The following is a 26,478-nucleotide window of genomic DNA, read 5'->3' as shown; positions in this document are numbered from 1 at the left end:
TTCCTGTGCAGACATCTCCGTCTCAGAACCCGCTTCTGGAACCCAAACTAAGGCAGCCGTTTAGAGAAAAACAGCGGTAAATGCTGTGTCCTCTGTCCATTTCAGGGACATTTCTCCGTTCAGCCTAGGAATGATTTATCACAACATGATGGTATTTTTCTTTTAATTCTGGAGGTGATGATTTTTCCCCACCAAGTGAAAGGTTATGATAACCATGCAGCAAACATTAATTGAGCATCTTATTCATTCTAGGTATTGGGCTGGACATAAAGATGACAGGGTCTCTGCTCCTGAGGAGCTCACAGTCCAGGGAGAAGACAGTAAAAACTGTTCCTGCCAGACCTGTAATGGACTGTGACAAGAGGCGGTGGGGAGGGGAAGACAGTGGAGGAATACACAGAGCCAAATGACATAATCATAGCCTGTAGCCATCCCTCGCCCCATCCCTCCCCCACCCCTCCCCCATCCCTCCCACCATCCCCAGTGTGCTCTCTGAGCTGTTCAGGATAGTGGTGCTTCCCACATTCTTATAATTCTGCTTTTATTACTTGGAAATAAACTAATTTTGTGCTGGCAGGTCTTAACTTACTCTAGATTACAAAAATGCCATTATGTGTTCTACAATTTTTTTTAGAGTTTCTGCTCTATACTGGAATGAGCATAGCATCTCATTTCAATGTAAATGTTCCCTCTACTCTGGTCCTTTATTACAGTTGGGTAGAACAAAAATTCTTATTCCTTGTTGATTATGTACAATGCTCAAGCCTTTATGAAAACACTTGTCTAAATTTGTGTTTAAGTTTTAAATTGAAGTTTGGACATTTGGGAGAAATGTTCTGCAGAGTTCTGCTTGCTCTATTCACATCTGTTTATCATCTATTTTGTATCATTAACTTCAGGATGTTTTCAGTGGGAGTGAGACTTAAAAAATACTAAAGCCCATGTAGGATGAAAACTTTTGAATTGAGGAAGTTATAACTCCCCTCAAATTCTACTGCAGTTCTATTCCTAAACTAGTTACATGAGTACATTTGAAAGCAAATTGTGTATATTTAGGATATTTAATGTAGGTGACACATAGGGTCTAAGGAATTTGGCAATAAAGAAAAGCAGAAAATATAATTTTGTCAGAGATTAGTGAGAAACAAAGAAAAATGCAAATGAAGTCCTTTAGATTTGCTAAACTTTTTTCTTTTTTTTGGCCAGTGTAATTTGTTGACCACACATTACAAAAATCATTTTTGATTTCATTTTTGACTCCCTATTAAAAGGGGTAAGATGTGCAGAACTGATGGGGTAGAAGATGATCAATCACCTTTTGGAATAGTAAAGGCAGAGAACATTTTTTATGCAAGTGCATACTCATAGCAGAGTCTTCATAATGGTCTAAGGCACTCAATTTTTTTTTTTTTTTTTTTGCGGTACACGGGCCTCTCACTGTGTGGCCTCTCCCATTGCGGAGCACAGGCAACGGATGTGCAAGCTCAGCGGCCATGGCTCACGGGCCCAGCTGCTCCGTGGCATGTGGGATCTTCCTGGACTGAGGCACGAACCTGTGTCCCCTGCATTGTCAGGCAGACTCTAAACCACTGTGCCACCAGGGAAGCCCAAGGCACTCAGTTTTTATTTCAAAGTAAGCAGAGCACTGTGAAGTCATAGAGCGGTGTGGATTCATAGTAAGTTTAGGCTTCTGTTTTTTTGTATTATCTCCCCCATGATTTTTCATCATGCTGTCACATTTTACGCTGCCTGCCTTGCTTCTGGCTTTTTACATCTGGGAGCTGGTCAGGGCACGTAGCCCTTTAGCCTGCGGATCGGGAGAGTGTGGTCAGTTGCGAACAATTCCCGCAGGTAAGGGGTCTTGACACCACACTCGTTTCACGTTCCTTTACTAGAGCACAGCAAGAGGATGGTGGGTTTGGGGTCGGGGGCAGGGTAGAGAGAGCAAAATGTTGGAGGAGAGAGAATGCTAGGTCCAGGTTCAAATTAGTCACCTGATAGGCAGCAGCAACCAAAAGATCTTTTAGCTTCCCTCAGTTCCTTTAGCCACAGCTCAGGAACAAGTGACTCTACTTCTTCCTTTGGTTGTCATCTAGACCATCCTGAACATGCCTCCAGAAAACCCAGACCAACCTTTCTGTGCTATTGGATGATATTCTGTATAATTGGGCACTATTCTGTGTCCACTGATTCAGTTCTCCTTTACTCAGCTGACCTAGCAACATAGGTCTGGACCCGATTCCTTTGTCTTTCCTGTAAAGCAGAATTTTTCTTGATTGTGGGCCATGTTCCAAAGGGAGCACAGGAAATGACTCACAGAACATTAAATAATATCCCATCACATGGTGAAAATTCAACCGTATCTCCTTTTAAATTATTTTTAATTTGTATTATTCTAGATTGAGGCAAGTTTTTCATTACAATCTTGCTGAAAAAAATATATTTTCACAAAGGAAGAACAGCTCTCAGGAGCTGAAGCACGTGCTGAAGTTTCACAGATAATAGTGAAATATTTAATTGGATTAAATACAAATGTTTAAAATTGAATTTACTTATCTAAAGGCTTTATTTTTTAGAGTAGTTGTGGGTTCACAGCAAAATTGAGAGGAATGTACAGAGACTTTCCACGTACCTCCTACCCTCACCCCCAGTCCCTCCACTGCAGGCACAGCCTTCCCCGCCATCCACATCCCCCGCCATCCACATCCCCCGCCATCAGAGTGGTGCATTTGTTGATAAATGATGAACCTACGTTGACACAGCATTACAGTTTAACTTTATGGTCATTTTCCATTTATTATGCTGAGTAATATAGTTTTTTTTTTTTTACAGTAGTGATAAATGTTTTGTTTGAAAATAAAGTAAAAAACATGCCAGTTCAAAAACTATTCAATAAACAATGGGACAGGTGGTACACTAACATGGCAAAAGTCCTGAAGTCCTTGAATAACTGAAGTTTGAAAAACACTGATTTTTTGTTTTGTTTCTCTGCGAAGGATTCTTGAGTGAATCCCATTAGTCTCCATGGCTTTAAATACTGCCAATATGTTGAAGTCTCTCAGATACACGTCTGTCTTCTGAGATCCAGGGTCATTATTATATGACAGTGTCCACAGGCTCACCTGGTCAAATGTGAACACACTTTCTTCATTATAAAACTTTCTCCTCTGATGTTCCCACTCATTGTTGGCATACCTCCTCCCTCCCACCCCCCAAGTCAGCAACCTAAGAGACTTCCTTAACTCCCCCTTTCCCATCCCTGTGCTTCCCATATGGAATTCTTTGCCAAATTCTATGGCTTCTTCCTCTTAAATCTCTTTTGAATCTGTTCTCTTTCATCCGTGTCTATCAGCAGTGCCGTAGCCCTGGCCCCTACAGTCTGTCTCTTGGACCAAAACACTTCTTAACTGAATTCTCTGCCTCCTTTTATTGATTCCCCTCCCGTCCACTGTGCTCACCGCTGCCTAAGTTATTTTTGTACTGAATAAATCAATACATGTCACTCCATTGTTTAAAAGCCTTTGTTGGTTTGCACCATCTTACTTAAAAATGGTATAAACTCCGTTCCTTGATATATGAACCCTCATGGTCTGCCTTTTGACTAACCATCCATCTTCTCTCATTTCCTGACATAACCCTTCTGATTTTCCACCTCACACCATATATTATAGCAACAGTTATGGTTTTCTAGTGTACTGTTACGGGTTACGCCTCTTTGCCTCTGTTACACATTACTCCATCTACTGAAGAAGTCTAGTAGTGTTTGAGAGCGAACTATTTGGTTTTGCTGCCTATCACTGTCATTTAAAAATTATGCAATCTTGGTCAGATTATTTAACCTTTCTAGGCCTCAGTTGCCTTATCTGTAAAATAAGGATATGTGCTAAGAATAACACATCTCACAGGTTTGTTTTGAGGATATAATGATTTAAAAATCTGAAGTGCCTAGAACAGTGCTTGAAACAGGAAGTGATACATATAAATAGGACTTACTACTGTCACTCTGAATGCCTTTTCCTCATGTCACCGGAATGAACTCCTGTAAATTCTTAACGACAGATCTAGTATCACCTCCTCTCTGAAGTCCTGATTCATGTCTCCTGGGGTATGTCTTTTCCCTTACACTGTGCCCCCACTGTAACTGTAATGTGCTTATTTGAGCAAGTATCATACTTCATTGCAATTTTTTTTTTTCTATTTCTCCCACTACTAGATTGTGAGCTTCTTGGGAGAAAAGGTTGTATTTTACTTACTTTGTTCTGCAAAGGGTACGTGTCCAACTTGTCAAATGAATAGTTACATGATTGTTTAAAAATATTTTACCATGAATAATTTCAAACACACTCAAAAGTAGAGATGCTCATATAATGAGCCATCGTATATCCCAAACCTAGTTTCAGCCATCAACATACTGCCAGTTTTGTTTTGTCTATTCTCTCTTCTTTATTGGTAGGGTATTTTAAAGCAAATTCCAAATATATTTTTATTCATAAATAAATCAGTAGGTATCATTAATAGATAAGGAATTAGTTTAAATTTAACCATGATGAACAAATTGACATTAATTCCTTGATATCCTCTAATACCCATTCCATATTTAATTTCCTCAATTGTTTCCAAAATGTCTTTGAAGTATTTGTTGGGTTGCATTAAGATTCTGCCCACCAAAGTATATATACTGCATTTAGTTAATGTGTCTCTAAACTCCTGAGTTTGAAGAGCATCTCCTCTTATACCATTAAATTTTGAAAGAAACTAGATCATTTGTTCTTTAGCATTTCCCACATTTTAGGTTTGGCTGATTATATTTTTATGCTGTCATTTAACATGTTGCTCTGTTTCTATATCTTGTAAAGTTATATCTAGAGGATTGATTAAATTCAGGTTCAAGTTTTTAAATATGAAGAGTACTTCATAGATTCTAATGTGCATTTTCTATCACATCGTATCAGTAGTAACATAATATCTGATTGTTCAGTTTTAGTGATGTTAAAATTTATCAGTGGAGCTTAAGTGGTGTCAACCTCATTCATCCCTTTTAAAAGACCCTCCTCATCCTTTAGCTCAATGTTCTAGTAGTCGATGAATGACCATTGCCTTGAGTCATTATTTTATTAGGAGTTGCAAAATGGTGATTGTCTAATTCCAACATGTCTTTTGCACTTATTAGCTGTGATTCTTATATAAAGATCATCTTTCCCTTATTATTATTTTTCCATTACCTTAAAATACAGTTCTTAAAGGAGAGGAAGAATAAAGGCATCAACTTTCCTTTTGTAAATTTTCATAATGATGGCATGGTGCTCTGATGATGCCAATGACGCAGTGTCTAAAGGTGATCAGTACAGTTTTGGACCATGATTTTGATCTCAAGGAATTTTTTATATTTGATGTGGTTCTTTCAATAGCAATCAGTATTACGTATGGTAATAAATTTTTCCAGCTTTGGTCTATGGGAACTGTTGAAGGTATTCCTAAGTGCTTTTGACATGTCTTCAGAAGTCTTACCTAGCATCCTTGCTTTCAGGTACAGCAAGATAACATCTTGTTCATTTCTTGCCACAGACCTAAAATGATTGATTGAGCTCTACTTGCCATAGCAAGTGCCCACATTGTTCTAGGGTCAACCCTCTTTGTTATTACTGTTAAGTTTTGAGTGTTCTCTGTATATTATAGATATTAGTCCTGTATGAGATATGTATTTTGTAAATATTTTATCCTACTCTGTAGCTTCTCTTTTCATCTTCTTAAGGGTATTTTGCTGAGTAAAAGTTAATTTTGATGAAGTCAAATTTATCAGTTTTTTCTTTTATGGGTTGTACGTTTGGTATCACATTTAAGAACACCTTGTCTAGCTCTAGATACCTAAATTTTATCCTATATTTTTCTACATATTTTTATAGCTTTAAATTTTAGATTTAAGTGACCCATTTTGGGTTAATTTTTTTGGTATGAAGTGTGAGACATAAGCAAAGAGTTTTTTGGTTTTCATTTTATGCTTGTTTTTTGCTATAGATGTCCAGTTGCTCCAGAACCATTTGTTGAAAGGCTATCTTTCCCCTACTGAACAACTTTTACATTTCTGTCAAGCACCAGTTGTGCATATTTGCATGCATCTATTTCTGGGTTCTTTATTCTGTCCCACTGGTCTGTGTGTTTATTCTTTGGTCAATGCCACATCACCTTGGTTCCTGTGGCTATATAGTAAGTCTTGAAATCGGGTAGACAGACTCCTATCACTTTATTTCTTTTCAAAACTGTTATAGCCATTCTAGTGCTGTCACCTTTCTACATAACATTTAAACTAATCTTGTCTATATTTACAAAATCTTGCAGAGATTTTGATGCAAATTGCATTAAACCTGTATATAAATTTAAAGGAGAATTCACATCTATGCTATTTGAGTCTTGTAATCCATGAACACATATGCTTCTCCATTTATTTGACTCTTTGATTTCTTTCATCATTGTGTTGTAGTTTTCAGCATACAAGTCCCACGTATGTTTTGTTATATTTAAATCTTTTTCATTTTCTGGAGGAGCGATTATAAATAGTATTTATTTCCATGTTCACATGTTCACTGTTTATAGAAATACAATTGATTTTTGTGTGATTATCTTGTATCCTTTGACCATGTTGAATTCACTTACTAGCTCTAGAAGGTTTCTGTGTGTTGATCTCTTGGGATTTTCTACAGAGACAATCATGGCACTTGCAAATCGGGACAGTATTTTTTTCTTTCTGATCTATATGTTTTTTATTATATTTGACTTACTTGCACTGGCTAGAATTTCTAGTACTATGTATCTTTTTTTAACACCTTTATTAGAGTATAATTGCTTTACAATGGTGTGTTAGTTTCTACTGTATAACAAAGTGAATCAGCTATACATATACATGTATCCCCATATCTCCTCCCTCTTGCTTCTCCCTCCCACCCTCCCTATCCCATCCCTCTAAGGTGGTCACAAAGCACCGAACTGATCTCCCTGTGCTATGCGGCTGCTTCCCACTAGCTATTGGTTTTACATTTGGTAGTGTATATATGTCCATGCCACTCTCTCACTTCGTCCAAGCTTACCCTTCCCCCTCCCCGTGTACTCAAGTCCATTCTCTACATCTGCATCTTTATTCCTGTCATGGCCCTAGGTTCTTCAGAACTATTTTTTTTTTTTGATTCCATATATATGTGTTAGCATATGGTATTTGTTTTTCTCTTTCCGACTTACTTCACTCTGTGTGACAGACTCTAGGTCCATCCACCTCATTACAAGTAACTCAATTTCATTTCTTTTTATGACTAATATTCCATTGTATATATGTGCCACATCTTCTTTATCCATTCATCTGTCGATGGACACTTAGGTTGCTTCCATGCCCTGGCTATTGTAAACAGAGCTGCAGTGAACATTGTGGTACATGACTCTTTTTGAATTATGGTTTTCTCAGGGTATATGCTCAGTAGTGGGATTACTGGGTCATATGGTAGTTCTATTTTTAGTTTTTAAAGGAACCTCCATACTGTTCTCCATAGTGGCTGTATCAATTTACTTTCCCACCAACAGTGCAAGAGGGTTCCCTTTTCTCCACACTCTCTCCAGCATTTATTATTTGTAGATTTTTTGATGATGGCCATTGTAACTGGTATGAGGTGATACCTCATTGTAGTTTTGATTTGCATTTATGTAGTGATTAGTGATGTTGAGCATCCTTTCATGTGTTTGTTGGCAATCTGTATATCTTCTTTGGAGAAATGTCTATTTAGGTCTTCTGCCCAGTTTTGGATTGGGCGGTTTGTTTTCTTGATTGAGCTATATGAGCTGCTTGTAAATTTTGGAGATGAATCCTTAGTCAGTTGCTTCATTTGCAAATATTCTCTCCCATTCTGAGGGTTGTCTTTTCATCTTGTTTATGGTTTCCTTTGCTGTGCACAAAAGCTTTTAAGTTTCATTAGGTCCCATTTGTTTATTTTTGTTTTTATTTCCCTTTCTCTAGGAGGTGGGTCAAAAAGGGTCTTGCTATGATTTATGTCAGAGTGTTCTGCCTGTGTTTTCCTCTTAAGAGTTTTATAGTGTCTGGCCTTACCTTTAGGTCTATAATTGATTTTGAGTTTATTTTTGTGTATGGTGTTAGGGAGTGTTGTAATTTCATTCTTTTACATGTAGCTGTCCAGTTTTCCCAGCACCACTTATTGAAGAGGCTGTCTTTTCTCCATTGTGTATTCTTGCCTCCTTTATCAAAAATAAGGTGACCATATGTGCATGGGTTTATCTCTGGGCTTTTTGTGCTGTTCCATTGATCTGTATTTCTGTTTTTGTGCCATTAGCATACTGTCTTGATTACTGTAGCTTTTCAGTACAGTCTGAAGTCTGGGAGCGTGATTCCTCCAGCTCCATTTTTCTTTCTCAAGATTGCTTTGGCTATTCGGGGTCTTCTGTGTTTCCATACAAATTGTGAAATTTTTTGTTCTAGTTCTGTGAAGAATGCCATTGGTAGATTGATAGGGATTGCATTGAATCTGTAGATTGCTTTGGGTAGTATAGTCATTTTCACATGTTGATTCTTCCAATCCAAGAACATGGTATATCTTTCCATCTGTTTGTATCATCTTTAATTTCTTTCGTCAAGGTCTTATAGTTTTCTGCATACAGGTCTTTTGTCTCCTTAGGTAGGTTTATTCCTAGGTATTTTATTCTTTTTGCTGCAATGGTAAATGGTAGTGTTTCCTGAATTTCTGTTTCAGATTTTTCACTAGTGTATAGGAATGCAAGGGATTTCTGTGCATTAATTTTGTATCCTGCTACTTCACCAAATTCATTGATTAGCTCCTGTAGTTTTCTGGTAGCATCTTTAGGATTCTCTACATGTAGCATCATGTCATCTGCAAACAGTGACAGTTTTACTTCTTCTTTTCTGATTTGGATTCCTTTTATTTCTTTTTCTTCCCTGATTGCTGTGGCTAAAACTTACAAAACTATGTTGAATAATAGTGGTGAGAGTGGACAACCTTGTCTTGTTCCTGATCTTAGAGGAAATGGTTTCAGTTTTTCACCATTGAGAAGGATGTTGGCTGTGTGTTTGTCATATATGGCCTTTTTTATGTTGAGGTAATTTCTCTCTGTGCTTACTTTTTGGAGGGTTTTTATATTAAATGTGTTTTGAATTTTGTCAAGCTTTTTCTGCATCTATTGAGATGATCAGATGGTTTTTCTCCTTCAGTTTGTTAATATGGTGTATCCCATTGATTCATTTGCATATATTGAAGAATCCTTGCATTCCTGGGGTAAACCCCACTTGATCATGGTGTATTATCCTTTTAATGTGCTGTTGGATTCTGTTTGCTAGTATTTTTTTTTGTGGATTTTGCATCTGTGTTCATTAGTGATATTTCTTTCTTTGTGAAATCTTTGTCTGCTTTTGATATCAGGGTGATGGTGGACTCGAAGAATGAGTTTGGGAGTGTTCCTCCCTCTGCTATATTTTGGAAGAGTTTGAGAAGGAAAGGTGGTAGCTCTTCTCCAAAGTTTGATCCAATTCGCCTGTGAAGCCATCTGGTCCTGGACTTTTGTTTGTTGGAAGACTTTTAATCACAGTTTCAATTTCAGTACTTGTAGACAGGGCCTGTCAACATGGTTGGCTGTAGGGTTTGGGGTGTCCTGATGCTGGTGTTGGCCTGTTGGCGGGTGGATCTGGATCCCAGGGTGGCTGACTGAGGGACCCGAAGTCTCCCGGAGTTGTTGCCAGCCGGCTGGTGGGTGGGTTGGCTCCTGGTATGGTAGGTTGCGGGGCTGTGTTAGTCCTGGGGCTGGTGTCTGTCTGCTGCTGTGTGAGGCTGGTGCTGGTCCACTGGTGGATGGAACTGAGTTCCCAGGTCTCTGGCTGCAGGGCCCTAAGGGTCCTGGGGTTAGTGCCAGCATACTGGTGTGGGGGGCCATGTTTTGGGCCCTCTGGTTGACAGGGCCGAGTCCTGGCGTGGCAGTGGCTCAGGGGGTCTTAAGGCAACGGGTCTGCTGGTGGGTGTTGCTGTTTGTCTGCCCAGCTAGTTGCTTGGCCTGAGCCATCCCCGTACTGGTACCTACAGGCTGGTTGGGAGTACTGGGTCTTGGAGCTAATAAACTAGAAGGAGGATTCCTGAATGGTGCCTGCTGGCATCAGTGTCCACGTGGTAAAACGAGCTCCCAGATGCCTCCTAGAGTTGCTTCAAGATCAGCAGGTGGGTCTACCACAGGCTCCTTTGAAATGACTGCTTCTGCCCTGGGTCCTGGAGTGTGTGAGATTTTGTGTGCACCCGTCACGAGTGAAGTCTCTGCTGCCCACAGCTCTCTGGGTCTCCTGAGCGTAAGCCCCACTGGTTTTCAAAGCTAAACATTCTGGGGGCTTGTCTTCCTAGTGCAGACACCTGAGCTGGGGAGCCTGATTTGGAGCTCAGACCCCTAGCTCCTTGGGGAGAGCCTCTGCATTAGTAATTATTCGCCGGTTTGAGGGTCACCCATCCAGGGGTATTGATCTTGACTATACTACACCCCTCTTGCCCTTCTCGTGGTTTCTTCTTTATATCGTTAGTTGTAGAAAGTCTTTTTTGTTAGTCTTCCAGTTTTTCTCATCAATAGTTGCTCTGTAAATAGTTGTAATTTTCGTGTGCCCGTGGGAGGAGGTGAGCTCAGAGTCTTCTTACACTGCTGTCTTGGCCACTCCTCCTCTCCCCCTTTTAGAAGCTTTTAAATTACAAACTTAACTTCCTTTAGCATTCTTTTAGGTTAGGTATACTGGTAACAAGTTCTTTCAGTTTTCCTTCATTTGAGAATGTTTCGATTTCCCCTGAATTGCTGAAAGCTATTTTCATTGTATATAGGATTCTGTCTTGACAGTTCCTTTCTTTCAGCATTTGAAAAATGCTGTGACATTTCTTTCTGGGCTCCATGTTTTCTGATAAGAAAGACACTGTCATTGAAATGCTTTTCTCCTAAAAGTAAGGTGTCATTTCTCTCAAGCTTTCAAGATTTCTAATTTGGTTTTCTTTTTTTAGAAGTTTCACTATGATGTTTCTTGGTGTGGATTTCTTTTGAGTCCATCTTAATTTTAGACCTAAACTTGACTTCTTGAATATGTAGGTTTATGTTTTTTGCCAGTTTGGGGGAGTTTTAGGCCATTATTTCTTTGAGTACATTTGTAGCCTTAGTCCCTTTTACCTCTGCTTCTGAGACTGTTTTGTTATAGTCCCACAAGTCCCTGAATATCTTGTTTTCCCTTCCTTTATTTCTTTATTGTTCAAAGTCAGTAGTTGCAGACAGCAGAGTCTTTCCCAGTTTCTGAGAGAAATGTTTTCACAGAATTATTGTGAGGACTAGAGATATGAGCTCTAAATTTAAGCTTCCAGATGCACACTGCAGTTTTGTCCCGTTCATGAAGTTGTTGTTATCTCTGACCTGAGAAACCACACAGCCTTTGATGCTTCTGTACCAGCAAAATGGACGCCCCATGTCCAACATGTGTTCCCACATAGCTTACTTCTGAGTCAGTCTCATACTAGCACCTTTGATTAATAGACCCAGACATATATCTGCCTCCATGCAGCAAGGGAGTGTGAGAAATGTAAGCTTTGGGTTTTTTTCAGATTTATTGAGATATAATTGACATATAACATTGGGTAAGTTTAAGGTGTACAACGTGTTGATTTGATAGGCTTAAATGTTGCAAAATGATTACCACCTATGGTCAGTTAACACCTTCATAACCTCACATAATTACCATTTCTTTTCTGTGGTGAGAACACTTAAGATCTATTCTCTTAGCAACTTTCAAGTATATAATACAGTATCATTAACTATAGTTACTATGCTGTATACTACATCATCAGAACTTACTTATAACTAGAAATTTGTACTCTTTGATCAACATCTCCTTGATTTCTCCCACCCTGCTCTCTCCCCTGGCAACCACCATTCTACTTCCCGTTTCTGTGAGTTGGCTTTTTTAGATTCATATATAAGTGATGTCACATGGTATTTGTTTTTCTCTATCTGACTTATTTTGTTTAGCATAATGCCCTTGAGTTCCATTTATGTTGTTGTAAATGGCAGAATTCCTTTTTTTCTCGTGGCTGACTAATACTTCATTGTACCATACTATATCACATCTTTTTTTTGTCCAGTCTTCTGTAGATGGGCATTTAGGTTGTTTCCATATCTTGGCTATTGTGAATAATGCTGTAACAGACTTGGGAGTACAGGTATCTCCTTGAGGTCCTGATTTCCTTTGGATATATACCTAGAAGTGGGATTGCTGGATCATATGATAGTTTTACTTTTAATCTTTGAGGAACTTCCACACCATTTCCATAGAGACTGCACCAACTTAGATTCCCACAAACAGTGCACAAGTGATTTTTCCATATCCTTGCCAACACTTGTTATCTTTTTCTTTTTGATGATAGCCATTCTAAGTTGTGTTTCTTTGTACTAAATAAGAAATATCTGAAAAAGAAACAAAGAAAATCCCACTCAAATAGCATCAAAACAATAAAATATTTAGGAATAAATGTAACCAAGGAAGGGAGCGACCTGTAGTGGAAAACTATTAAGACCTTTATGAAAGAAATTGAAGATATAAGTAATGGAAAGATATATCATGTTCATAGACTGGGAAATTATTATAAAAATGTCCATATTACTCAAAGCAGTCTATAGATTTAATGCAATCCTTTGCAAAATTTTAAAGGCATTTTTCACAGAAATAGAAAAAAAAATCTTAATTTATGTGGAACCACAAAAGACCCTGAATAGCCATCCAGAAAAAGAACAACAAAGGTAAGGGGACCACACTTCATGATTTCACACCATACTACGGAGGTGTAGTAATCAAATCAGTATGATACTAGCATGAAAATAGACACTTTGACGAGTGGCAGAAAACTGAGAGCCCAGCAATAAACCCTCACATATATGGTCAACCAGTATTTGACTAGGGGTCCAGCAATACCCAATGGAGGAAGGATAGTCTCTTCAATAAGTGGTGTTGGGAAAGCTGGATAATTACATGCAGAATAATGAAATTGGACTCCTATTTTATGCCACTAACAAATTAACTTGGAATGGATTAAAGACTGAAACATATCACTTTTAAAAAGTCTTTTTTTCCTCTCTGTTCAGATTGGATAATTTCTCTTGCTTTATCTTACAGTCCACTGATTCTTCCTCTGTCCCCTTCATTTGGCTGTTGAACCCAGCCATCAAGTTTTTTAGTTTTGGCTATTGTACCTTTAAGTTCTAAAATTTATTTTTGATTCGAATTACATCCTGTTTAAATATGGAAATTCCTTCTTGTATTTCAGGAAGGTTTCCTTGTATTATAGTTTTTGGTATTCTATTCCACTGATTTTGTTTTCTTTTCAGAGCTGCTTATACGTCTATGTTGGTTTATTTTTGCCTGTCATCTATATTTATTACTTTCTTCAATTAAAAAATTTTCTGTTTATATTTTACTCATTCTTTTTTCCTCTCTATTTCTACAATAGTTTGTTCTGTGGTGTCTTTTTTTAATTCAATCTGGCTTAATCTTTTTTCTATCCTTTTATCTACATCTGTTGCTAACTGTCCATAAATGACTCAACATTTATGATGTTTTAAAGTTCAGATTTGTTTCATTTGGCAGCTTCTAAAATTTTCCTTAGATTTTTTGGATAATTTTAGGTTCTGCCTTTTGTTCCATAGCCACGTTTTCCCATTGTGACTTCATTTTATAAGAATATAACTTAGATTTTTATCCTGTTTATCTTATAATATCTTAAATTATGTTTAACGGCAATTCTTTTAATTGTTCATTTTAAGTGAGAAGCACTTTCCTGTCTTTTTATTTTTAATTTTTTAATAGATTTTTATTAGAGTATACTTGCTTCACAATACTGTGTTAGTTTCTATCGTACACCAAAGTGAATCAGCCATATGCATACATAAGTCTCCATATCCCCTCCCTCATGAGCCTCCCTTCCATCCTCCCTATCCCAACCCTCTAGGTGGTCACAAAGAACAGATCTGATCTCCCTGTGCTATGCTGCTGCTTCCCACTTTTGACATTCAGTAGTGTGTATATGTCGATGCTACTCTCATTTCACCCCAGCTTCCCCCTCCAACCCCATGTCCTCCAGTACATTCTCTATGTCTGCATCTTTATTCCTGCCCTGCAACTAGGTTCATGAGTACCATTTTTTTTTGAAGATTCCATATATATGTGTTAGTATATGGTATTTGTTTTTATCTTTCTGACTTCACTCTGTATGACAGACTCTAGGTCCATCCACCTCACTACATATAACTCAGTTTCATTTCTTTTTATGGCTGAGTAATATTCCATTGTATATATGTGCCACATCTTCTTTATCCATTCATCTGTCGAAGGACACTTAGGTTGCTTCCATGTCCTGGCTATTGTAAATAGTGCTGCAGTGAACATTGTGGTACGTGTCTCTTTATGTATTATGGTGTTCTCAGGGTATATGCCCAGTAGTGGGATTGCTGGGTCATATGGTAGTTCTATTTTTAGTTTTTTAAGGAACCTCCATACTGTTTTCCATAGTGGTGTATAAATTTACATTCCCACCAACAGTGCAGGAGTGTTCCCTTTTCACCACACACTTTCCAGCATTTATTGTCTCTAGATTTTTTGATAATGACCATGCTGACCAGTGTGAGGTGATACCTCACTGTAGTTTTGATGTGCATTTCTCTAATAATTAGTGATGTTGAGCATCTTTTCATGGGCCTCTTGACCATAGGTTTGTCTTCCTTAAAGAAATGTCTATATAGGTCTTCTGCCCATTTTTTAACTGGATTGTTTGGTTTTCTTGATATTGAGCTCCATGAGCAGTTTGTATAATTTGGAGATGAATCCTTTGTTGTTTCATTTGCAAATATTCACTCCCATTCTGAGGGTTGTCTTTTTGTCTTGTTTATGGTTTCCTTTGCTGTGCAAAAGCTTTTAAGTTTAATTAAGACCATTTGTTTATTTTTGTTTTTATTTCTGTTACTCTAGGAGGTGGGTCAAAAAAGATCTTGCTGTGGTTTATGTCAAAGGGTGTTTTTCCTACGTTTTCATCAAAGAGTTTTTTTTTATACTGTCTGGTCTTACATTTAAGTCTTTAATCCATTTGGAGTTTATTTCTGTGTATGGTATTAGGCAGTGTTCTAATTTCCTTCTTTTACATGTAGCTGTCCAGTTTTCCCAGCACCACTTATTGAAGAGGCTGTCTTTTCTCCATTGTATATTCTTGCCTCCTTTGTCATAAATAAGGTATCCATATGTGCATGGGTTTATCTCTGGGCATTCAGTCCTGTACCATTGATCTGTATTTCTGTTTTTCTGCTAGTACAATACTGTCCTGATTAGTGTAGCTTTATGGTATAGTTTGAAGTCCGGGAGCCTGATCCCTCCAACTCCATTTTTCTTTCTCAAGGTTGCTTTGGCTATTAGGTGTCTTTTGTGTTTCCATACGAATTGCAAATTTTTTTGTTCTAATTCTGTGAAAAATGCCATTGGTAGTTTGATAGGGATTACACTGAATCTGTAGTTTGCTTTGGGTAGTCATTTTCACAATGTTGATTCTTCCAATCCAAGAACATGGTATATTTCTCCATCTGTTTATGTTATCTTTGATTTCTTTCATCAGTGTTTTATAGTTTTCTGAGTACAGCCTTTTGCCTCCTTAGGCAGGTTTATTCCTAGGTATTTTATTCTTTTTGTTGCAATGGTAAATGGGAGTGTTTCCGTAATTTCCCTTTCTGATTCTTTGTTGTTGGTGTATAGGAATGCCAGAGATTTCTCTGCATTAATTTTGTATTCTGCAACCTTACGAAATTCATTGATTAGTTCTAGGAGTTTTCTGGTGGCATATTTAGGTTTTCTATGTATAGTATCATGTCATTTGCACACAGTGACAGTTTTACTTCTTTTCCAGTTTGTATTCCTTTTATTTTATTTTTTCTCTGACTGCCATGGCTAAGACTTGTAAAACTATGTTGAGTAAGAGTGGCGAGAGTGGACATCCTTGTCTTGTTCCTGATCTTCCTGGAAATGGTTTCAGTTTTTCACCACTGAGTGTGATGCTTGCTGTGGGTTTGTCATATATGGCCTGTGTTATGTTGAGGTAGGTTCCCTCTATGCCCATTTTCTGGAGAGTTTTTATCATAAATGGGTGTTGAATTTTGTCAAAGATTTACTGCATCTATTGCGATGATCATATGGTTTTTATTCCTTAATTTGTTAATGTGTATCACATTAATTGATTTGCATATATTGAGGAATCCTTGCATCCCTGGGATAAATCCCACTTGATCATGGTGTGTGATCCTTTTAATGTGCTGTTTGCTAGTATTTTGTTCAGGATTTTTGCATCTGTGTTCATCAGTGATATTGGTATATAATTTTCTTTTTTTTGTGATATCTTTTTCTGGTTTTGGTATCAGGGTGATGGTGGCTTCGTAGAATGAATTTGGGAGTGTTTCTCCCTCTGCAGTTTTTTGGAAGAGTTTGAGAAGGATAGGTGTTAGCTCTTCTCTTAATGTTTGATAGAATTTGCCTGTAAAGCCATCTGGTCCTGCATTTTTGTTTGTTGGAAGATTTTTAATTACAGTTTTAATTTCATTACTTGTGATAGGTCTGTTTATATTTTCTAATTCTTCCTGGTTCAGTCTTGGAAATTTGTACCTGTCCAAGAATTTGTCCATTTCTTCGTGGTTGTCCCTTTTATTGGCATGTAGCTGTGTGTAGTAATCTCTTATAAACCTTTGGATTTCTGCCGTGTCAGTTGTGATTTCTCCTTTTTCATTTCTAATTTAATTGATTTGCGTCCTCTCCCTTTGTTTCTTGATGAGTCTGGCTAATGGTTTATCAAAGAACCAGCTTTTAGTTTTATTGATCTTTGCTATTGTTTTCTTTGTTTTTATTTTATTTATTTTACTCTGATCTTTATGATTTCTTTCCTTCTACTGACTTTGGATTTTCTTTGTTCTTCTTTCTCTAGTTGTTTTAAGTGTAGGGTTAGATTTTTTTTTGAGATTTTTCTTGTTTCTTGAGGTGAGATTGAATTGCTATAAACTTCGCACTTAGAACTGCTTTTGCTGCATCCCATAGGTTTTGGGTCATCAGGTTTTCATTGTCATTTGTTTCTATGTATTTTTTGATTTCTTCTTTGATTTGTTCAGTGGACTCTTGGTTATTTAGTAGCACACTGTTTAGCCTCCATGTATTTGTGTGTTCTACAGTTTTTTTCCTCTGATTTCCAATCTCATAGCATTGTTGTCAGAAAAGATGTTTGATATGATTTCAATTTTCTTAAATTTTCTGAGGCTTGATTTGGGACCCAAGATGTGATCTATCCTGGAGAATGTTCCATGTGCACTTGAGTAGAAAGTGTATTCTGCCACTTTTGGGTGGAATATTCTATAAATATCAATTAAATCTGTCTGGTCATTTGTGTCATTTAAAGCTTGTGTTTCTTTATTTTCTGTTATGATCTGTCCATTGGTGTAAGTGGGGTACCCTACTATTATTGTGTTACTGTCGATTTCTCCTCTCATGGTTGTTAGCATTTGTATTGAGATGCTCCTATGTTGGGTGCATGACCATTTATAATTGTTGTATCTTCTTATTGGATTGATCCTTTGATCATTACGTAGTGTCCCTCCTTATCTCTTGTAACGGTCTTTGTTTTAAAGTCTATTTTGTCAGATACGATTATTGCTTCTCCACCTTTCTTTTGATTTCCATTTGCAGGGAATATCTTTTTCCATCCCTTCACTTTCAGACTGTATGTTTCCCTAGGTCTGAAGGGGTCTCTTGTAGACAGGATATATATGGGTCTTGTTTTTGTATACATTCAGTGAGCCTGTGTCTTTTGGTTGGGGCACTTAATCCATTTACATTCAAGGTTATCATCAATATGTATGTTCCTATTACCATTTTCTTAATTGTTTTGGGTTTCTTATTGTAAATCTTTTCCTTCTCTTGTGTTTCTTGCCTAGAGAAGTTCCTTTAACATATGTTGTAAAGCTGGTTTGGTGGTGCTGAATTCTCTTAGCTTTTGCTTGTCTGAAAAGCTTTTGACTTCTCCATTGAATCTGAATGAGATCCTTGCTGGACAGAATAATCTTGGTTGCAGGTTTTTCTCTTTCATCACTTTAAGTATATCCTGCCACTCCCTTCTGGCTTGCAGAGTTTCTACTGAAAAATCAGTTGATAACCTTATGGGATTCCTTTGTATGTTATTTGTTGTTTTTCTCTTGCTACTTTTAATACTTTTTCTTTGAATTTAATTTTTGTTAGTTTGATTAATACGTGTCTTGGTGTGTTTTTCCTAGGGTTTATCCTGTATGGGACACTCTGTGCTTCCTGGACTTGGGTGACTATTTCCTTTCCCACGTTAGGGAAGTTTTCGACTATAATCTCTTCAAATATTTTCTCAGACCGTTTCTTTTTCTCTTCTTTTTTTGGGACTCCTATAATTTGAATGTTGGTTTGTTTAGTGTTTTCCCAGAGGTCTCTGGGATTGTGTTAAATTCTTTTCATTCTTTTTTCTTTATTCTGCTCCACGGCAGTTATTTCTACCATTTTGTCTTCCAGCTCACTTATTCGTTCTTCTGCCTCAGTTATTCTGTTACTGATTCCTTTTAGTGTATTTTTCATTTCAATTACTGTATTGTTCATCTCTGTTTTTTCTTTAGTTCTTCTAGATCTTTGTTAAACATTGGTTGTATTTTCTTAGTCCATGCCTCTGTTCTATTTCCGAGTTTCTGGATCGTCTTTACTATCACTCTGAATTCTTTTTCAGGTAGATTGCCTATTTCCTCTTCTCTTATTTGGTCTTATAGATTTTTACCTTGCTCCTTCATCTGTGACATATTTGTTTTGCTATCTCATTTTTTTTTTTTTTCTTGAGTGGCATTGTGTTCTTGTCTTACTGGTTGTTTGGCCTGAGGCTTCCAACGCTGGAGTTTGTAGGGTGTTGGGTAGAACTGGGTCTTGGTGCTGAGATGAGGTGCTCTGTGAGACCTTACTCGGATGAATATTCCTTGGAGTCTGAGGTTCTCTGTTAGTCCAGTGGTTCCAACTCGGAGCTCCCACTGCAAGAGCTTCGGCCCACCCCCAAGCTTGTGAACCAAGATCCCACAAGCTGCCTGGGGTGGCAAAAAAAAAAAAAGAACAATAATAAAGTAAAAAATAAAATTAGACTAGGAAACTAACAGATATATTAGGAAGAATATAAAAATAAAAATGAATCAACAACTGGAAGACATCAGTACCACAATAGTAAAAAAAAAAAAAAAAAGAGAAGGGAAAAGAAAAAAAAAGGAAAAAAAAAAGTGGGGGGGAAGATCTTGGGTGTGGAGGGTGGGGCCTAAGCCAGGGTGAGGTTTGGGTGGCGGTGGGGGGGGCTATGCTTAGGACACACAGGCTGGAAAAGGCCCTGGGGGCTGTGGGGGGGTGGGGCTTAGGCTCAAGGAACAGAAGGGGTCCAGGTGTGCCCCACACCCCTGGTCTCAGAGGGCAGGGGACCTCACTTGGGAGCCCAGCAGGCTTCCTGGGCTCAAATGGGTGGGCCAAACCCACTCCAGTCTTCTCCGGCTCCTCCCAGAGGGCCCCTCCCACCTGCCTCTCCTGTTCTCCCCTCAGCCTCTTTCCTATGACCCAAGGACCAGTGCAGCCTGAAGGAGGGGCTTTGGAGGGGGGTACTGGCCTTGGAGCTCAGCAGGCTTCCCAGCCCTAGTGGGCCAGGCGATCACCCACCACTCCTCTCCCGCTTTTCCCAGAGGGTCCCTCCTGCCTGTCTCTCTTCATCTCTCTGGCCCCAGGGGCAACGATCCTATCTGGCCTCCACTTCTACTCCCCCCTCAGTCCCAACATGTCCTACCCGTTCACTTGGGGGTTCCTCCTGTCTTCTTGGGCATCAGGGTCCCCCAACAGCAGCCGGCAGGTACCCTAGTTGTGAGGAGATGCTAACTCGGTGTCTCCCCGTACCGCCATCTTGACTCTACCTCTCTTTCCTGTATTTTTAGGAGGAAGTGCCTGTTGAGCAGAAGTGAAAGTCAAGATTGCTTTTCTGGCTTCATAACTAGGTTTCTTGTTTCGTTTCACTGTGATGTGTTACAGATTTATCTGCATACCTGGATCACTAATATTTTGAGACTTACCTCTTCTGCTCTTCTTTCATTAGAATCTATATCTTTTCTCTCTTTCACACCCAAGAGTTGTTACCCTCAACAAGTGGTGTTTTGTTCTGACCAGTTTCTCTTCATTGTAGGGTTTTGACTGTTTTTGACATCCCAGGGGGCTAGGTTGCCCCAATACCCCCAGAAGTCTCCCAGTCATTATGACTATCCTAAGTTTGGCCATTTGAGTCTCCACTCTGAATGGAGACCTCTTTTTGAAATGAATTCCCGAGTTTCTTGGCTTTTAGAGCCCGCTGGAATTCCCTTTGTATTCCCTTTGCTTATTCCTGCATAGCTGCTGCTGTTCCAGGATCTTGCTGCTGTCAGTGATGTAAGTACCCTTGCTCTTATACTAGGATTTATAGAATAATTTATCACCTTGTTTTGCAGTCTATTCTGTTTATTGCTGCATAACAAATGTGGCCAGAGCTTATTGCCTTTGAACAACAATTTATTATATTTCATGATATTTTGGGGTCATGGATTCAGGCATGACACAGTATGGGTGTGTTGTCTCTGTTTCACAGTGTTGCAACCTCAGGTGAGATAACTTGAGTGGTTGAGAGTTGGAACATCTGGGGGCTTGCCAAACATCTTTTTTCTTTCTCTCTCCACATGGCTAACATAGGCTTCCTTGGACTAGAGTGACTCCAAGGTATTTGAAGTTGTTACAAAGCAGCTGAAATCTCCCAGAGATGGAGATGGAAGCATCCAGTTCTGTTAAAGGCTAGGCCTGGAAGTGGTGTAGAATCACTTTCACCTACTCTATTATTCAAAGCTGTCACAGGCCAGCCCAGATTCAAGGGCAAGAGAAATAGATCCTGCCTTTTGATGGCAGAAATGTCTAAGAACTGTGGCCTCTTTTAACTCACCATAATATGCTACTCAGTTTTTTAAGAGTAAGAGTTTTATTGATACAATCCACATATCATACAATTCATTCATTTAAAGTGTACAATTTAATGACTTTTAGTATATGAACAGAGTTATGTGACTTTTGTGCAATCAATTTCAGAACATTTGTCACCCCCCAAATAAATCCTGAACCAATTAGCAGTAGCACCCCATTTCTGTCAGCTTTTTAAACAGGATTGGGGAGATTGAACAAAATGTAACGCCATCCCCACCACCATTTTGCTCAAACTTGTTTTAAGATTTTTAAAAAAGGGAATATTTCCAGGCTTCCCTGGTGGCACAGTGGTTGAGAATCCACCTGCCAATTCAGGAGACACGGGTTTGCGCCCTGGTCCGGGAAGATTCCACGTGCCGCGGAGCAACTAAGCCTGCGTGCCACAACTCCTGAAGCCCGTGCATCTAGAGCCTGTGCTCTGCAACAAGCAAAGCTACCGCAATGAGAAGCCCACGCACCACAATGAAGTGTAGCCCCCACTCGCTGCAATTAGAGAAAGCCCGTATATGGCAACGAAGACCCAATGCAGCCAAAAATAATAAAACAAATAAAATTTTTAAAAAGAATATTTCTGGTTTCTGAGATATGTATTATTGAAACCAAGGCAAAGATACGATTTTAAAAATACATCAGTAATATGAGATTTTATCTTCCCTATTACCTACCACATGTTATAGGGAACAAATGAAATGATGAAAACAGTTTTAAAAAGTTAAATTCATTCTACGTGTATTATTTATTGTAACTTAAATATTAAACACAAGAGGAAAATGAAGTGTTTTGAGAACATTACCCCAGATTTTATATATTTCTCAGTAGTTGTAGTATCAGTCTTCCTGTATTAAATTATAAATATACACATTCCTCACATTCAAAGCAGTGAATTCTAAAAACTTTTCCAATATGGTGAATGTTCACCCATACAGTTGTTTTCTCTTTTGAACCAATTAGAAAACAATGAACTTAAAAACCTAGAGACTAGAGAAATAGATTTAGAGAGTATGAGTTGTGCAGCAGGGCTTTGGTAATGACCTTGGTCCTCTAGTGCTTCTGCACCTACCTTGCCTTTCTCCTCTATGCCCTCTTCCTCATCCTGGCCTGGACCTCTGCAGCAAGGCTGTCCAGGTCACAGGCTTAGATGAGGCTGTGCCTGACAGCTTTCCTAAATGGGGGTCCACCAGGGGGAGAGAGATTTTTTCCTCACCTGCAGTTGGTGTGATCATATCATATATCCTGCCAAGTGTGATGCTTTGTCCTAGAGAAACACTGAACAGGACAGGCCACTGGATTAGCAGGTATATACTGGGCCACTCCCGAGCCATCAAGATGTGTGGTTCCTGCCTAATTCTTCTTGCTTTTCCTTTGTTTTAAACTGCCCCTGAGTTGCCTGCTAACTAAAGAATTGGATGCTTTTCTCTCCGGGTATATTCTCTGAGACGAGTCAAGTTTGGCAACGGCAGCTGGGGAAGAAAATGGATTTATGGAAAGGTATACCTCCATTGCTATGTAAGGTGAATACAGCATACATTCAGATATGTACTTATTCCTTTGAAGAGAGAGGGTCAGTGATATAGTCATTAGATAAATTATTTGGCTACATTTGGAAGGTGAATTTTTGTTACTGGATTAACACGTAAGTTATTTAGTGTTCTGTCAAATTAGACTTAAAAAAACTCCAATAAAACATGAGGGAATGTCTGCTGTGAATGGCCAGCTTAAATTCTCTCTGCAAACCTTATTCTTTGTTTCTCTCATGTTGGAGATGGTCTTGGGCTCAGTATTTCTCTTTACCTCAGTTTCCTTTAAAAATGAGGATAATACTAGTCCCTAATTCATAGGGTTACATCATACAAGGTGAGGTACAAAACACCTTCTATAAACTTAGTCTTACATAAATGGTAACCACATGGAAGGTGTTATTGTTGACTAGTAAAGCACGTGAGCCCTGAGATGAAGAGTCTTGGGCCAAAATTCCTGTTTTGTAACTTACTGTGTATTTTACAGATGACTTAATCTAAGCCTCAGGGTTTTTTGTTTGTTTTATGTTTTTTTAATTTAATTTATTTTTTTTATACAGCAGGTTGTTATTAGTCATCAGTTGTATACACATCAGTGTATACATGTCAATCCCAATCTCCCAGTTCATCCCACCCCCACCCCCGCCCCCCCGCCACTTTGCCCCCTTGGTGTCCATACGTTTAAGCCTCAGTTTTATCTATAAGATGATAAAACCGGTAACTTCTTCATAGGCTTGTTGTAAGAATTGAAGGAGATAATATATGTAAATACTGTAGCGTAGTGCTCATAGATGTTAGCTGTGGTTATTAATAGGATCATTAGTTCTATTAACAAAGATAATGGGAAACAGGATAAGAACATTTATTAATTTCAACAAGGTTTAATTGGGATTGTTCTTATCAATTTGTCATTTTATCCTGGAGAGGTCTCCCAAAGATTTGAGCTCCACCCCCACCCCCCCCCCCACCCCCGTCTCCAGGCTTTATTTCTGTCCTTACCACATGTGAATATGGTTTTCTTTGCTACATTATGGGCTTAAATTCTGGAGTAGTAAAAGACCAGTAGGTGAAAAAAAGATTATCTGTTTATTCTTCTGTCAACCTGTGCTACATTAAACACTACCCTCAGGGGAACTGAGCTTGTTAGATGCACCAGAGTAGAGGTCAAGGTATTTGCTTTATCTCCACCCCTGGCCCCAGCACACTTTTGGCCACTGAACCTGCAAGAGTCTGGACCCTTGGCCCAGATAGGATTCAATTCCCAGAAGGAAGAGGTGGCCTCCTGCCACTGACCTAGAATTGTGGCATTGTAACGTTCTATCATTTGATCTTCTGATTGCTCTCAGCCACGTTGTGATCACTTTGCGCTGGACACTCATTACTGCAGTGTGGTTTCATCTGTTTCATACCACGGACCTAAGTCCTCTTCAAAACAGACCATAATGTCAGAATTCAGTTTTTAATTCAATATTAAGGACCGATTTCATAGCTGCGTCGAAGCTGATTTGAACTCCTCTATCTGTAAAAGAATCTGTAGATAACTAGAAAGATAGTTCTTTATTTTACTTTTGTTTAAGTGCTCAATGTATGTGTTTCAAAAGGCCTCTACATTCAGATATATAAAGAACTAGCTTGTTCATTTCTTATAAATGATCTGATCTTTGTCACAGGCTACTGACGGGGTTAAAACAGTCCCCTTCAGTTATATGTTCAGATTTTCAGAATGCTGTTTCCTTCTCATATTTCCCCCTAAGATGGAGTCTGAGTATACAGAGATGCTCACTGTCTCCGCTGGCTTCAGAGAAAGGGCCACAGCTCTCTGTGTGTCCTTGTGCTGTTCTCGGGATCTTTATTGAATTCTGCAGCAACGATATCCCTTAACAGCCTGTCACATCTTGATTCACTGGCATCCTCTGCTGAGGTTTGAGGATGAAGGACATGGGGTCTCTCCTCTCTCGGCTTGGACAGGACCTATGGTCCTGTCAGCTGTCTTGATCCCACGTTAGCTCTTCCAAGTACGTTGGCTGCCAATGAGGTCTGGCTGTGATTCCCTTTTACCTCCAGCCTGTGTGGTCTGCAGCCCTCAGATACAGGTGTCGATGTCCTGTTTGTCATCCCGTCAATTAATTACAAGACATCCCATCAGTTACCTTCCACGGCTGTCCTTAAGGCATATGAGAATTTCTGGATTCTTTCCATGCCACGAGAGCCAAGCTGCAGAGCTAAACTCAGGCCCTTTCTCTGCATAACAACGCTATGCCATTGGCTTTATTCTGAAAGAGCTTCCCTAGGTCGGCTGGTCTCCTCCCCAAAGTGGCAAAACGAAAGTGGGGGAGAAGCCCTCCTAAGCTACTGAGAACGGAGGAGTAAGATTTTTCTTAGCTCCTGATTAATGGATATAGACTATTTTCTTTCCCTCCCAATGAAAGAAAGGCACCCTGAGTTTTGAGTCTCCTGTTAGCACACCCTGCCACTCATTATCTCTTTTTGAAGTCATCTACTGTCTGTATTTCACTTCTCATTTCCTGAAAAATTGAGCTCCTGTGTCAATTTTTTCCTCCTGTACAAGTACTGTCATAATTCCTGGTGATGTCAACATCTAAAGTTCATGCAATATCCTGACCTCTCATGTCCTTGGCCTTATGTCCTCCAATGATACTGGCCCTATATCTACCACTCTTGTTTATAGCCTAGATTTTGTGATTATTATTAACTACATCCCTTCTATCATTATAATCTCTTGCTTCCCATTCTCTGACCACCACTTCCTGCCTTTCCAGCTGACTCCCTTTAAGAGTCCAACTCAACAATCCTTTTACTATCAAGGACTTATAATTAGCTTATCTATCACTTTTCCATGTCCTTAACTCAGCAAATGCCCCACACCTTTATTTATACAAATTTATACAATGACTATTTCATGTTTCATAGCTAGAATCATTCCTTTGCTATAAAACCGCAGCTCCCTTTATCTCTCTTGTTTTACTCTACTGCCTGACAAAATCACAACTATAGTCAAATCCAACTCTCTGCCTAATGTGTGCCCATATCTGAAAAGCCAAACATGGCTGGAGAAAAACTTACCATCATGCCCACTGGTCTTGTTTTGAATTTATAACTAACCTCAAGTGGGTTCTAATGAAGCCTGATAGCCATATTATATTTCCCAAGTATACTTACTCCCTCAGTCTTTAGCTAACTTCTCAGACCTTTTTCTTTATGCTAAAACTTCTATCTCTTCCCTCATCATCATTCTCAGCTGATGATGATACAATGAAAGCAATCAGAAGAGCCTTTGCCTCTGTTTACTCAGTCTAATCTTTCTACCTATGTCAGTGCTCACGTATTCTGCCTTAACACCTTTTTTTCTTCCAGTTTTATTCAGATACAGTTCATATACAGCACTGTAAGTTTAAGGTATACAGCATAATGATTGCCTTACATACATCATAAAATGATGACCACAGTAAGTTTAGTGAACATCCATCATCTCATACAGATACAACATTAAAGAAATAGAAAAAAACATCTTTTCTTGCTATGAGAACTCTCAGGATTTAGTCGCTTAACAACTTTCATATATATCATACAGCAGTGTTAATTATCTTGTCATGTTGTACATGACATTCCTAGTTCTTATTTATCTTAAAACTGGAAGTTGGTACCTTATTGACTGCCTTTGTCCAATTCCTCTTCTCCCCTCCCCCACCTCTGGTAACCACAGATCTAATCTCTTTTTAATAAGTTTGTTTTTGAAGTATAATTGACCTTCAACACTATGTTAGTTCCTGGTACACAACATAGTGATTCATTATTTCTGTACATTTCAAAATGATCACCATGATAAGTCTA

Source organism: Aethalodelphis obliquidens, unplaced genomic scaffold, assembly GCF_003676395.1.
Source record: "Aethalodelphis obliquidens isolate GAN/ISIS:26980383/991018 unplaced genomic scaffold, ASM367639v1 scaffold5, whole genome shotgun sequence".
NCBI classification, from domain to species: domain Eukaryota; kingdom Metazoa; phylum Chordata; class Mammalia; order Artiodactyla; family Delphinidae; genus Aethalodelphis; species Aethalodelphis obliquidens.
Note: the sequence above shows the minus strand (reverse complement) of the source record.